The sequence below is a fragment of the Mixophyes fleayi genome, chromosome 3 (genome assembly GCF_038048845.1).
Source record: "Mixophyes fleayi isolate aMixFle1 chromosome 3, aMixFle1.hap1, whole genome shotgun sequence".
Lineage (NCBI taxonomy): Eukaryota > Metazoa > Chordata > Amphibia > Anura > Limnodynastidae > Mixophyes > Mixophyes fleayi.
In genome coordinates this window covers 66,256,656-66,270,355 of record NC_134404.1, presented here as the reverse complement: position 1 = coordinate 66,270,355, position 13,700 = coordinate 66,256,656, and the positions used below count along the sequence as shown (strand labels likewise).

Sequence of the window (13,700 nt, the reverse complement as noted above, 5' to 3'; positions counted from 1 at the left end):
ATACAGCTGACACTTGGCTCTTTTCAGAGTGACTGTCCCACTGAGCTGCATGTGGTCCCAAGAGACAGTCTGACCCAGGAAGCAGGCTGCATAGTGGGCACCCTGACGCGCCCCCCCCCCCCATTAACCTTTTCACTGCCAGTCTGCTATCTGTATACTCTCTGGAAGTAAATGTGCTAAAACAACAAAAAGTGAGTTCAAACACTAAAGCATAAAAAAGGCCAATTTTACTGCAAAAAAAATGAAAAACACTTTTTCAACATTTTACCTGGTGTATATATATATATATTTTAAAATAAAGGGAATTAAGTACATGCAACTTCCAGAGCAGTGATGTGTGCTCAGTATATTTCCCATATTTGCTCTCTCCCACTTCAGTCTCTGTAATCTCACAGGACACAAGGGTAGATACAGAAAAGAATTCTTAAGGGAATAAAAAGAAAGTAACCAAGGTAAGCAAAAGGAGAGACATGAGAGCTTTATTCCCATTATCATACCTCCTCCACTAAGATGCTATCTCTCCCCTGCCATAAGCCTACACACTGGCTATAATTCATTAAAAGAAGCAAATACAACACAGGATTTCAAATCCAGGCCATGCTGACGTGAACTACAAGCTGCAGCACAAAACTGAATACAAAATGTAATTGAAACAGTGGAGCTTGCCAATACCAAAGTAAACACACACAATATAATTTATATATATATATATATATATATATATATATATATATATATATATATTATACACACACACATATATATATTACACATACAGTTTGTTTTCACAACTTTTTTAAACTACATTGCATGCTGAGATAAAGATCTGCTTTTATGAGAACGTGACATTTTCATTTCCTAAGTGCATATTACATGGTTTTAAAACTTCTACATGCAAACTACCCCACATTACCACAATATGCCAACACATTTTAGACTAATGCAACCAAGCCCCAGTTTGATCTTAAAACAATGCTCCAGTGCACAGTCATGTTTACACAGAAATCCAGGAGGTAGTTAAACCAAAAGAGAACACTGACATTATAAGAACACTCCAATATAAAGATGTCCATGACTTAAATATTTAATACATAAACCAGTGAAATCACCCTCCCCCCTGCTCTACAGCATGCTGCAGGAAACTAGTGCATTGTGCTGGATCAGAGCCTGAGACTGAGCAGGACATGGGGGGGCTGGGGGAGAAGATGTGTAGGGGGAGCACAGGGGTGACCCTCATGCTGCACTCACCTGGATACAGGACACGACTGGATCACTAGCACAGCTCACTACTAGACCACTCTTTGTTACCATACCCTGAAAACTTGAAAATGAGGCAGGCATGAGCAAAGGAGCACCGATCTGATCCCTTCAGCAGATCAGGTCTGGTCTGGCAGCTGCTAAACATTCCATATACTACAATATTAACACACACTTAGGGGGGTATGGATGGAGCTGCAGGATGTCCCCACCACAGCCTGCAGGATCTCCCCACCACAGCCAGCTTCTTTCCTATGCTCCCACCTTGGGATAGTATTAGTTCTGTTGTGCAAAAGGTAATAGTTTTAAAGTCCCAGTATATTGCATCGCACAACGTGAGCTGTCATACTGGTTATGGCACAGACATTTCATAATGAGTTGCCTTATATGGGTAGTAAACTTGATTATTGGGTCCAGTATGAAAATAAACTTTTAATACGTGTTTCACGTGTAGCATTTACCGAATAGTAATGAATGCATACAGCATGCAACTGTACTAATGGCAATGCAGCATCTGACTTTCACTAATCAAACCTAAGACGACCATAATATTATTATTATTATTATTATTATCATCTTTGACTTATAAGGCGCCACAAAGTGGTAGAAATCATGCTAAAATCTAATGTTAAAAACTGATTTAATCGATGTAGGTGTCTGAATTAATCAATAATCTAATGCATTCTATTCATACAACTAAATTTTAACTGTTATAGTGTGTGATGTGGTTCTTCTTGATTATAATAATGTTTTTCTTAGAAATGTGATCGCATTAAGTGGCCTATTTATTAAACCTCATTTTCATGTCAATTCCCCGTAAACGAATAGACGTCAATTTAAGTGTTTCTCTAATCCAGTGTTGGCTAACCTGTGACACTCCAGGGCCGTCTCTTCCATTGGGCACAATGGGCAGGTGCCCAGGGGCCCTGCAGGCAAGGGGGGCCCATCCGAATCCCAAAAAAAAATAAAAATTTTTTTTTTCTTTTTTTTAAATACTTACCTTGCGGTCACATTAGCGGTGATCCGGCTCCCTCCCTGGTCCCCTCTTCCGTGCTGTGCTCACAGTGAATGTCACGCCCAGCATTCACTGCAACCACAGCACGGCAGAGGGCAGAAGAGACTCAGCGGCGTGGAAAAAAGAAGAGGATCGGACTTAAGGTAAGTTAAGGGGGTCCCTATATATATATATATATATATATATATATATATATATGTAAAACAAAAATGATTATATATATATATAATCACGTTTTTTTTTACATACATATATATTTTTTTTACACACACACTATATATATATATATATATATATTTATTTATTTATTTATTTTTTTAGGGGCCCGGTACACTGCATTGCCCGGGGGCCCATAAAGTTGTTAAGGTGGCCCTGTGACACTCCAGGGGGTAAATGTATCAATATGCAGGTTCTTCAACACCCGCGTGTTCAGCCTCTTCCGCGATTAAATTTCAAGCGGCCCTGCATTGTAAAGGGTTAACTTCCCTTTACAATGCAGCGCCGCTTGAAATTTAATCGCGGAAGAGGCTGAACACGCGGGTGTTGAAGAACCCGCATATTGATACATTTACCCCCAGGTGTTGTGAAACTACAAGTGCCAGCATACCCTTCCAGCAATAAGCTGATATATATTGGCAAAGAATGCTGGGACTTGTAGTTTCACAAACACCTGGAGTGTCACAGGTTAGCTCCAAAGAGCAGAGCTTTACAGCGCGTGTGTGGAGGGATCACATGATCCCTCCCTGTCACACTCCGCTCTCTGCATCACAGACGTGCAGAGCAGTTTTCAGACAGAGGATGCGCACAAGGCCTCTATGGATCGCACAGCAGCAGCGGGAACGAAGAGGCAGTGAAAAGGTAAGTTTTTAACTTCACAGGAGCAGCAGTTTTTTGTGACTGCTGCTCCTGTGGAGATTTTTTAATACATTTGAGAAATAGTTCAATCCTTATCCATGCTATAAGGATTGATAACTATTTTTCATTTGTGACGAATATTGATAAATGTGCCCCTAAGTTTTCTGTAATTGAAAATGTATATAAAGACACACATTTATTCTAAAATAGAACAATTCTTGCACTTATGCCCTGCCTTAGGAACCCTTTATTATGGGTTGTCACTTAGATTGCTTGATGCATACGGTTATATTCTACATTTATTTATTACCCTATAAATAGAAGCACAATAAATAGGCAATTAACTTAATAAATCAAATGATGTGAAGAATGTCCACAATCTATAACCAGGTAGTGGAAGTTTATTACGATCCCTATAAGCCAACCGGGGCGGTGATGGTGGGACATTCATTACTATGGCAGGGTATGTACTCATAGGCACCTGGGTAACATGCCTTATATTGTATTTACTGGGGGTACTCACTGCAGCACTCTGGATGGACCAAAAATAAAGCAATCTGCATCCAGGGACCATCCAGCACATAGTATAAACAAAGCGTCCCTCCTAGTCACCCATAGATTATTATTTTGAGGTTCACTTAGACTGCATAGGGCAGTGGACCATGGGGAGATGTTATTCCTCCTGGGAACACTTACCGTAATAGGAGAGGAAGTCCCCTAGGACCTAAGGTAGGTGGGCACTTCTTCAGTGGGGGCTGTAAGCATATGTGTACTATGTAAGTGAACTGCTGGTACTGTCCATTCTCAATTCAATGCTTGACAGACTGGAGAACTTTGAATAAAGTGTTCACTGCAATGCAGGGTGACAGTGAAAAAATACACACAATTTAATACAGATAAAAAATCCAGACAATAGAATTTACATGAATCTCTTAGTTAATAAAATCGCCTAAAAATATGTCATAAAAATACCACTAATATCAATATCAAGTTCAGACGAAAGACATGGGTACACATATACTGCAGTAACGAATAATTAGCGTGGAAAGCAGTATTAAGTCCAAGCAAATAACCGTGCCTCATAGACTATAAGGCAATGAGTCCATGAATAACCTCCAGCCAATCTAATGCAACAAAGTCCTCATGTTGAATTGTATAATGCGTCCAGTGTAGATGTAATAAAGGTACAGGCAATGGTTAAGGTCAAATGATGTGCTTGAGGGTATAGTCTATAAATCATGGACCCTCCGTAAAGATGTTCATCCAGAGTATGTAAACAATAAAGTTTGAAATGGGTATTCCGAGATAGATTGTGATGATATATGTAATACTTGCTGTTTGGGTCCCGATAATGTCTGACCGCGCGGCAGAAGGGACGATTTATCTGTATTAAATTGTGTGTATTTTTTCACTGTCATCCTGCAGCATCATTCTTTCAGATATAGGGATTCATAGTCAATGAGCGCCTAGTTAGTTTTGTGAACTGACCTTCACTGGCAACCTTAGGAGATGATATATCGGAAACTGCCAGTTTGGGTAAGGGTCCTTCATGAAAGAAAAAATAAGCTGCTATGTACTCTCTCCACTCTCCCACCCATCCATGCACTTAGTGCTGAGTAGCAATAATCACATCATTGCTTTAAATGAATGAGGAACTTTTGTAGATATAGAGGGTAAATGTACCACTAATGGGCTTGGCAGTGCTCAATACAGGCAATGTGGCATGATCCAGGGGAAGATGTTATTGCTGCACTTTATACAGTATATGTCCCTCTTTTTATTAAAATGAGGTGATCCTGCTCAATGATGCAGAGTGTGCTCCGAGCAATGCTAATCTCCATTGATGAGATACACAGATACGTGTCCCTTAGTAAATGGATGAAGGTAGAAGTGGTGTCAAGGTGAGTTAGTTTGAGAGGTGTGGGAGGGTTTGTTATTTTTGGAATGTGGATATTTTGGATATCTATGCCTCTATATATGTCCATGGAGCTCCTCAGTGATTTATAATATTGTTATAATTTACAGAAGGGAGTATATTACACTATATATATATATATATATATATATATATATATATATATATATATAGCTATAGATATATAGCAGAAGTGTCTAATATCATCAATGAATTGTTCTGTGAAATCATTACGTTATTATCTGATGTGTTCTGTCTAATAAACTGGATTTTCAGTGTATTCTACCGGAGAACCTATAGATTGTAAGCTTGCGAGCAGGGCGCTGAAACTCCACCTTTGGCGCTCCTGCTGTATGCCAGCGCTCTCGACCAGTAGGCAGCACTGACAGAGGCGATCAGACACAAAAGTTGGCGTTAAGGAGACAAAGGGCCTAACACTGAGTTGGACGTATGTTCCTTTGAGTAGTGCAAAATCCGCAAATTTGTACTGTACAAGCCCTACAAAAAAGCCTCCCGCTTATACAGATTTGCTTGCATCTGATAGTTGCAACTGCTTGAGACTGGGGAAGCGGAACAGGGTATGAATACATGCTTATGACGATGACCGTCACCAGCACTAGCTAATCATTTCTGATTGGATGTTTGCAAATTCAGCTCTGAAGCTGTCTTCGTTGATTGTGCAAACATTATATGATGTGATAACACATTTTTCTACTTTCATTTGTACACAATTAGGAATATTATATCTGCTGTATTATAGATTGTTTTTTATTATAATCAAACCTAATAGCGGATACGTTCCTTGTGCTTATGACCTGGGTGGGTGTAAGTGTACCTTGGTGTATGTATGCCTGACATAAACCTGGTACATGCTACTGGTGCAGAGCTGGATGCATCTTGTGGTGAGTGTGCGTCAGCATATAGGCGTAAGTACACGGTTTCTACATGCAGCTTTTTAAAGATTAATTTTTAGACGCAAAGATGGCCTCTTCAGCATCACCCCAAAGTGTTCTCCTGCTGGGAAATTAGCTTCTTTGGGTCACTAATTACTAGACCCCTTCCTGAGTGACCATGGAGGAAGGTAAACTATTATATATATATGATAGTGTGACTTTCTTTATTTTCAAAATAATGGGTGCTTAACATGTTTAAAAAGAATAACAAACCTCGCTTATCTGTATGCTATGAGTGTGCTAAAATAGCAATTTTGGGGTTCTAACGCATTTCTGTTATCACATTGCAAATTTGCAAACCCTTCTGGTGTATATTCTTGGGCAATTTGACATCTGTCTGGTGTTTTTCAGATTGAACATTTGCCAAAATAGATCACCATGAAAAGATCTAGTACAATACGAACAGCAGTTTAACAAACACTAAACTGACCATGAACTTGTTGAAATGGAGCTTGCCATAGTGGCCAATTCATCACTATTTGACAAGCATTCAAGCTGTGTTCACCTTCCGGAGAGCACATGGCAACACACCACGAATGTTAAACCACCCATGAGTATGTACCCTATATATGTTACATATGCCGGATTTGACCTCATGAAACAATGCTGATGTTGAAGATGATTTTTTGTAAAGACACCATTTGGTAGGGTAGTGAGGTGAAGTCAGTCTGCTCATTTGCTTCTCACTGGTTGTACAGATAGGGGGTATAGAGGAACAACATAGAACTAGGTTTAGTATAAAGATTACTCTGTGCATACCTCACAACAGTCCCAATATTCCTGGCATAATCCCAATTTTGGTAACCAAAACTGGATGACCTTCAGGAATTTGTGGCTTGGGTGAATATTGGGTGGGCTTATTTTGTCCCAAATCTCCCATCGAGAATGCAGGCCAGGTATGGGCTCTGCTAAGCATCATGGAGGCTTTACTGATAACGAATGTAACAGTTGTTTGGATTCCCCGGTTAAACTGTCCATTCAGATGTCACATTACCTACATCTACCTCCCCCAGCACCAGGAAAGAGCAGAAGTATGGTGACACCTCCTGCGGTACTCTTGTGGGTGGAGCGCCAGTGGTAGTAAAGGGGTTAGGCACTTTTAAGTGTCTGTTTTAGTACTAGTGAATTGTTCAGTGGTAAGTACTCAGACCAATTGAAAGAGCACAACCAATATTTTATTTCAAAAAAGTAGATCAGCAAATAGTGAACTAGACTCTCATGCAAGTTACATATTGTCCCACAAAAGTAGCTTTTTGCAGCAGACCCACAAATTTGTTATGAGAGCAGGGTCGTTGATGATGTGATTTGCATAATCAAGCCTTGAAAGTCAGGACCTGACGCGATTCACTTCGTCATCATCCCCCACCACCACCCTGCGCAAAATGATGCGGATGGTATTGTCATGTCCTCCACACTTGTCCTTTGGACCTCCAAAAAGTTGGCAAGTATGTTCCATAGTGATTATAATGCTAACCTGAAAATCCAATCCCGCGCTGAAGAGACCTTAACAGGGATGACAAAATCTCTCTTTACAAGAACCAATCAGATTCTAGCTATCATTTTCTAGAATGTACTAGATAAATTATACTTAGGGGTATATTTACTAAACTGCTGGTTTGAAAAAATGGAGATGTTGCCTATAGCAACCAATCAGATTCTAGCTGTCATTTATTTAGTGCATTCTGCAAAATGACAGAATCTGATTGGTTGCTATAGGCAACAGTTCCACTTTTTCAAACCCACAGTTTAGTAAATATACTTTTTAAAATATGATTCGCTGCTATGGGCAACACCTATAATTTTCCCTTTTAGAAAGTTTGATAAATTATTCCGTTAGTATTTCCCCAATTCAGATAATTTGTCATTTTGACGATACTGCTACAAGATCTGTACATTTGTTTTTGTTAAGGATTAAAACACACCATTATTATAATTCTTCTTGTGAGAAAGTACCCCAAGCTACAAAGTTTTACTGTTTTATGTCAATCATGACTGAGGAGCTAAATTTCCTTTCTATTTGTGGAAGGTTAATTGGCACAAATATGCAGGTATGTAGTTATTCAGAGTTGTTTTACTAGGTATGCAAACCTTGTCGCTGGTTATACTAACATACCTATAAATATAATTGTTCTTTTAGGTATTCTGACCCTTCCCTGGCTGTAGAGATGAGCAACATTTTGAACACCATTTTGTAAATTGTTTATTTATTGTGCATTTGGCTGCAAAATTGTGCACGTTTTGCCTTCAGAATTTGTCATTAAGTGATCCACACAACAGAATGAATTTTGAATGACTCTTGTTGTCCCGGTTGACAATTTTTTTAAGCAATTATGCAAATCACGAAACCCAATTTTTGTGCCAAACACCATCGGGTAAATGTATTAATGTCCGGATTCTTCAACTCCGGCGTGTTCAGCGTCTTCGGCGATTACATTTAAAGCGGCGCTTCATTGTAAAGGGAAACTTCCCTTTACAATGCAGCGCCGCTTTAAATTTAATCGCCGAAGACGCTGAGCACGCCGGAGTTGAAGAATCCAGACATTAATACATTTACCCCCATATTTCCTGAACATGGGAGTAGCAACTTTCATGAGACTTATTGTCAATAAGGCTGATATGGTACTCTCATGTCTAGAGGGAGGGAGGGATAGAGAGAGAGATTATAGTGACTTTGATAAAGGTAAGTGCAGGTTAAATATTTTTATATATTATTTTAAATATATTGGGCCTGAATCATTAAGGCATGTAAGCCCACTTACATGCTGTATTTCACACTTCTTCACTCCCTTTTTTCATTAATGACTATATTATTATCGGGTGACAATAATTGTTATTTTTTTCTGTTTGATCTGCTGGGACTTTACATTCTTCATATGTACCGGACGTATCCATCCTGCCAGAAAGTGCTGTATGTGCAGAGCGTACATAGACCCGTATCCAAACAACAGACATTTCTTCAGATCTGCTTTAGTTGAATACGGACGAGCGTATGCCGTCCTCCATGCGTTTTTTTGGGGGGGGGGGGGTTTAAAACGCACATTAAGTTAATTTTGCTTGCATTAATAAAATAGAGCCCATTATTATTTTTAAGATTAAAAAATGCCCTTTCAAGTGTAGAATATTATATAGTGTGTGTGTGTGTGTGTGTAAATATCTAAATAAATTGTATATATATAATTTTTTTCCTTTGGTACTTGTTAATTTAAGACGCCACTCAGGGGCAGAACTAGTGAGCTGTGGGCTCCGGAGCAGGTGGGTGGGGAGGAGGTAACTTCGGCCCCCCGACCCTCTGCATCTGCCATGTGGGCCCCATTATCTCCAACTGCTGCACCAATGGTAATTCCGCCACTGTATCTCACTAACGAAGCTATTTCCGCTTGAACTTCTGTTCTTAGATCTCCTGCTGCCTGGCTGACGTGATGACTTGTTCACTGACTTGAGGCTGGGGATTTTAAATCGGCATTTCAAGTGAAAGAAGCGATTCGGTGTTGAGGAGCTAGAGTGACACCCATAATAATTAACAGGTATCTTTATTTTACAAAAATAAAAAAAAATAACGTAAACGAAACTGCATTAAAAATCGTGATTCATTCTAAGAATAAAGCATATTATGTAATGCTACAGTTCTGGTAATGACATTTGGGAAGGCGTTACCAGAACAAGGGAAAACACAGAATTTCTAGAGGGGGGGGGGTTTCCAAATGCTCGATTTTCTAACAAAACAACAAAATAAACAACTTCTGGGGTATGATAATCCTTCAAATATTTTAGGAAGTATTTCTATCCAATAGAGTATGACATGATATCAGTTACTCAGAGGGTGGACTAAACATACCCTTAACTAATCGTAGCAGAGGAATTCCGTATCCTGATATAAACTCTAACCAAAGCCGTGACTATGCTTCTCATCTTATTCAATCTGTAAAATATTATTTTGGATAACTAGTTATATAAGTAAATATGTGCAAATAATTAAAATAGTTATACACATTACTCCTTTTAACGGAACATAGAAGTACACTCTAAATGTGATGAGGTATAAAATGATTTTGGAAGCTTGTAAATCCCCACTGGACTATCAATAAATTTGGCCACTTTCATTCCTAGGAAAAGTAACAATTATCAGTTGAAAATTTGGTTTCTCCAGCTGTAGGTAAATTACCAATGTTGCAGATAAATGATAGTGACAGCCTTATGCAAAGCTGCATTTACATTCAGATTACAATATATGGTACAGTCTTTATCAGTTTGTTGACTTCTGGATGGCAAGGCATTCTGGGACTTGTAGTCTACAGTAGACTGTCAGTGCATGCAAATATGGTTAAACTCCTTGCTCCATAGCAGCTGGAGAACCACAGTCTGACTCTGGCATCTAATTGTCTTATGACTTATAAGTTATGTGGTTATATGTGTATTGCAGCAGGACTTAGAGTGTACCACTGAAAATAGAACACATAAAAGAAAATTGAGCTCTTATGCAGCAGTGTTTGTGCACAACAATGTGTTTACCTGGTTATGTTTATGGCTTCCACTTCCCTGAGTGTATCATGTGCAGGAGGTGAGCAGTTAGAGCTAGCAGCCAGTGTTGCTGCCTCTTTACTGCTCACCACAGGCTGAATCTACTTCTACTGAAAAAGTGTCTTTTGTTTACTTGCAGTAACAGCCATTTTTTTGAAGCTCAATTCAATTAAACACTACTTTTGTCACAACTAAAATGGGTCCTATATTGGAGACAGATTGGAAGGACCTATTGCTATAGTCCAGTGAATCTCATGATTTGAGCATGGTGGGAGGGTTTCTGGGCAACGGCAAAACCCCCCTCCTACGTGCACCCCAGCAGAACAAGGTGTACTGCCTCGATGTTTGATAAATAGGTTACCACAACAGTTATTACTGGTGGTAGCCCCAATAATATATAGGGCTCAGTGAACACAAGCCCATTCACCAGCAATAACACGGATTTTCTCCAGCAGAAGTGCCTTTTGCCCTTTAATAAATCAGCCTTTGAGTTCTTTATCTAAAACCAGGGCCAGCGGAACATGGTAAGCGGCAGGAGGGCACCTCGCTTACTGCTATCACCCTGTGTGTGTGGTCATCTTCCATCCGCACTATCCGGCTTCAATGTAGTCAGAAGTAATCCAGATGATTAGCCTGAGGGGTGGAACAACCGGATTTCGTCCAACTTGGCCACTAATGGCTGTCACCAAACTGAACAACGATCCTGTCGTTCAGACCTCTACTCCATTTTGCTTTTACCCTCCCCTCTCTACATGGGGATGAGCGGCTGCCTGGGTCATTAATGTTACGTGGGAGTGTGTGTTTTTTTTTATAAAATGTGTATCTTTATCTCATCTTATTGTCAATTATGATGGTCCCCTGTAATTTTAATACTATATTTAATATTGCAGTTGTCTTATCATCATCATCTATTTACATAGCGCCACTAATTCCGCAGCGTTGTACAGAGAACTCACATCAGTCCTTGCCCCATTGGAGCTTACAGTCTAAATTCACTAACACACACACACACACACAGACCATACTTACCTACTTTCTTCAGCTCTCTTCCGGGAGCCAGCCAGTGGAGGGGGGCGTGAGGGGGCGGGGCGGCCAAAATCGCGTCATTTCGGCCCCGCCCCCTGTGACGTCATGACGCAAATTGCGTCATTTGACAGCGGGGGGCGGGGCTAAACGCCGCGATTCATCGGGAATCGCGGCGTTTGGGATCTAATTCTGCCCACTTCACTAGGAAGTGGGCAGAATTCGGGAGATTGCCACACTCGCCCGGGAGTCCGGGAGACTCTCGCAAAATGCGGGAGTCTCCCGGACATTCCGGGAGAGTTGGCAAGTATGACACAGACAGACACACAGATTAGGGTCAATTTTTTGATAGCAGCCAATTAACCTACCAGTAGGTTTTTGGAGTGTGGGAGGAAACCAGAGCACCCGGAGGAAACGCACGCAAACACGGGGAGAACATACAAACTCACAGATAAGGCCATGGTCAGGAATTGAACTCATGACCCCAGTGCTGTAAGGCAGAAGTGCTAACCACTGAGCCACCATGCTGCTCATGCTTACCCAAGTTACATGAATTGCCAGTGATTTCCTGACTGATATATTTAGCCATTTTTGCACTGGATCAGTGTCACTTATGGTATTATATAATTTATCAGATGATTAGTTATAAAAAAAAAAAATGTTGTTTATAATATTAGGACATCTTTTAAACATGTCCTGTTTTAGGGAACTTGGGTACCAAAGTCAAGGCACCCTGACTTTTTTTCTTGTCTGCATTTGTTCTCCCACCCTCCAGTCATCATTTTGTAGCATCCATGCAATAAATTCTTTAGCTAGCTTATTTGCTATTTATTATAAGATTACAATGAAATAAGTCTGTTGATTAAATTGATGCTGTTTATAGTTCTCACTGTGTAACATCTGCAGGAAGCAAGCGGTTAACTCTTTATCCCATGAGGCTGTGTAACAGGTGGCATGTGGGTTTTCAAAGCCTCATGTCACAGAGCACCATTTAGCATTCATGCATCACTGAGTTCATATGGATTTTAACTGATTGTGGTTTTGGAAAGAAACTAGGACAACAATTATACATTTTAATGGCTCTTCAATAAGCGAGAAGTAAATATCACAATAATCACAAGTTTTCTTTAGCCAACATTATTTATCCACTTCTTTTTGATTGCAAATGATTGCCATAAAAAAAAAACCCAATGTTAGCCTTCACTATAATGTAGTAACATTTCCACAGAACTATGCATCAATTACCCAGGTGACATAGTAAGTCCTGGTGGCATGCAAGAAATTTGTCATGTGCCTCTAAGAATGTCATAAAGCGAGGCTTTTAAACTGTGAATGGGAATGAATAAAGCGGTTAAAGTATTTAATGGTGTGAGGAGGGGCGGCTGTAGGAATTGAGTTTTAGCTGCAGAGAAGATGCCACAGTAGCAGATCATGTGACTGGCACTGACTGAATGGAGCAACAGGGGGCATGTCTTAAAGTGGGCTGAGAGGTAAACAGGGTTAAGTAGAGTAAAGTAATAAGACCCCATTTATATAAACTGTTGCCTGTTCAGCGACATTGCACCATTTCTAAATATATCATTAAAATTTTAAGGCAAGTTGTAAGTATTTTTCTTAAAAAGTGGTTCCAAATCTGGTCTGTTCAGTATTGAACCTTGTTTAAACAATACAGGGAGTTGTACTGACCTTATGTTCTCCTATTGGTGTACAATTGTCAGGAATACAGAAACTGGATGTACACACACAACAATTTGTTTTTCTTTCCAAATGATTAATGACACTTCTACACTGACGGAGGGCTACTTGGTAATTATATTGACTTAGGGGTGCCTTGAAAATATTTTGGAGACCCTAAGGGTGCCTTGAACTGAATCCACTGGTGTAACCTGTGTATATAGATCATGGTGTATGCTGTGTGTGATATCAGTGTAACCTGTGTATATAGATCATGGTGTATGCGGTGTGTGATATCAGTGTAACCTGTGTATATAGATCATGGTGTATGCGGTGTGTGATATCAGTGTAACCTGTGTATATAGATCATGGTGTATATGGTGTGTGATATCAGTGTAACCTGTGTATAGATCATGGTGTATATGGTGTATATGGTGTGTGATATCCCTGTAACCTGTGTATAGATCATGGTGTATATGGTGTGTGATAT

General features: G+C 39.8%; 2 protein-coding genes across 2 annotated transcripts in view; one reads left to right on the top strand and one right to left on the bottom strand.

Moving 5' to 3' along the window:
* TFDP2 (transcription factor Dp-2) overlaps nucleotides 1–1,410 on the bottom strand; it is a 52,498-nt gene extending 51,088 nt beyond the window's left edge. The window contains exon 1 of the mRNA XM_075201610.1: nucleotides 1,249–1,410. The gene's annotated coding sequence lies outside the window, so the exon portion shown is untranslated. The remainder of the gene's footprint in view (nucleotides 1–1,248) is intronic.
* Nucleotides 1,411–3,100: 1,690 nt separating this feature from the next.
* The window catches only part of RNF168 (ring finger protein 168), a 123,666-nt gene continuing 113,066 nt past the window's right edge, over nucleotides 3,101–13,700 (top strand). Inside the window, exon 1 of the mRNA XM_075201606.1 lies at nucleotides 3,101–3,111. The gene's annotated coding sequence lies outside the window, so the exon portion shown is untranslated. The remainder of the gene's footprint in view (nucleotides 3,112–13,700) is intronic.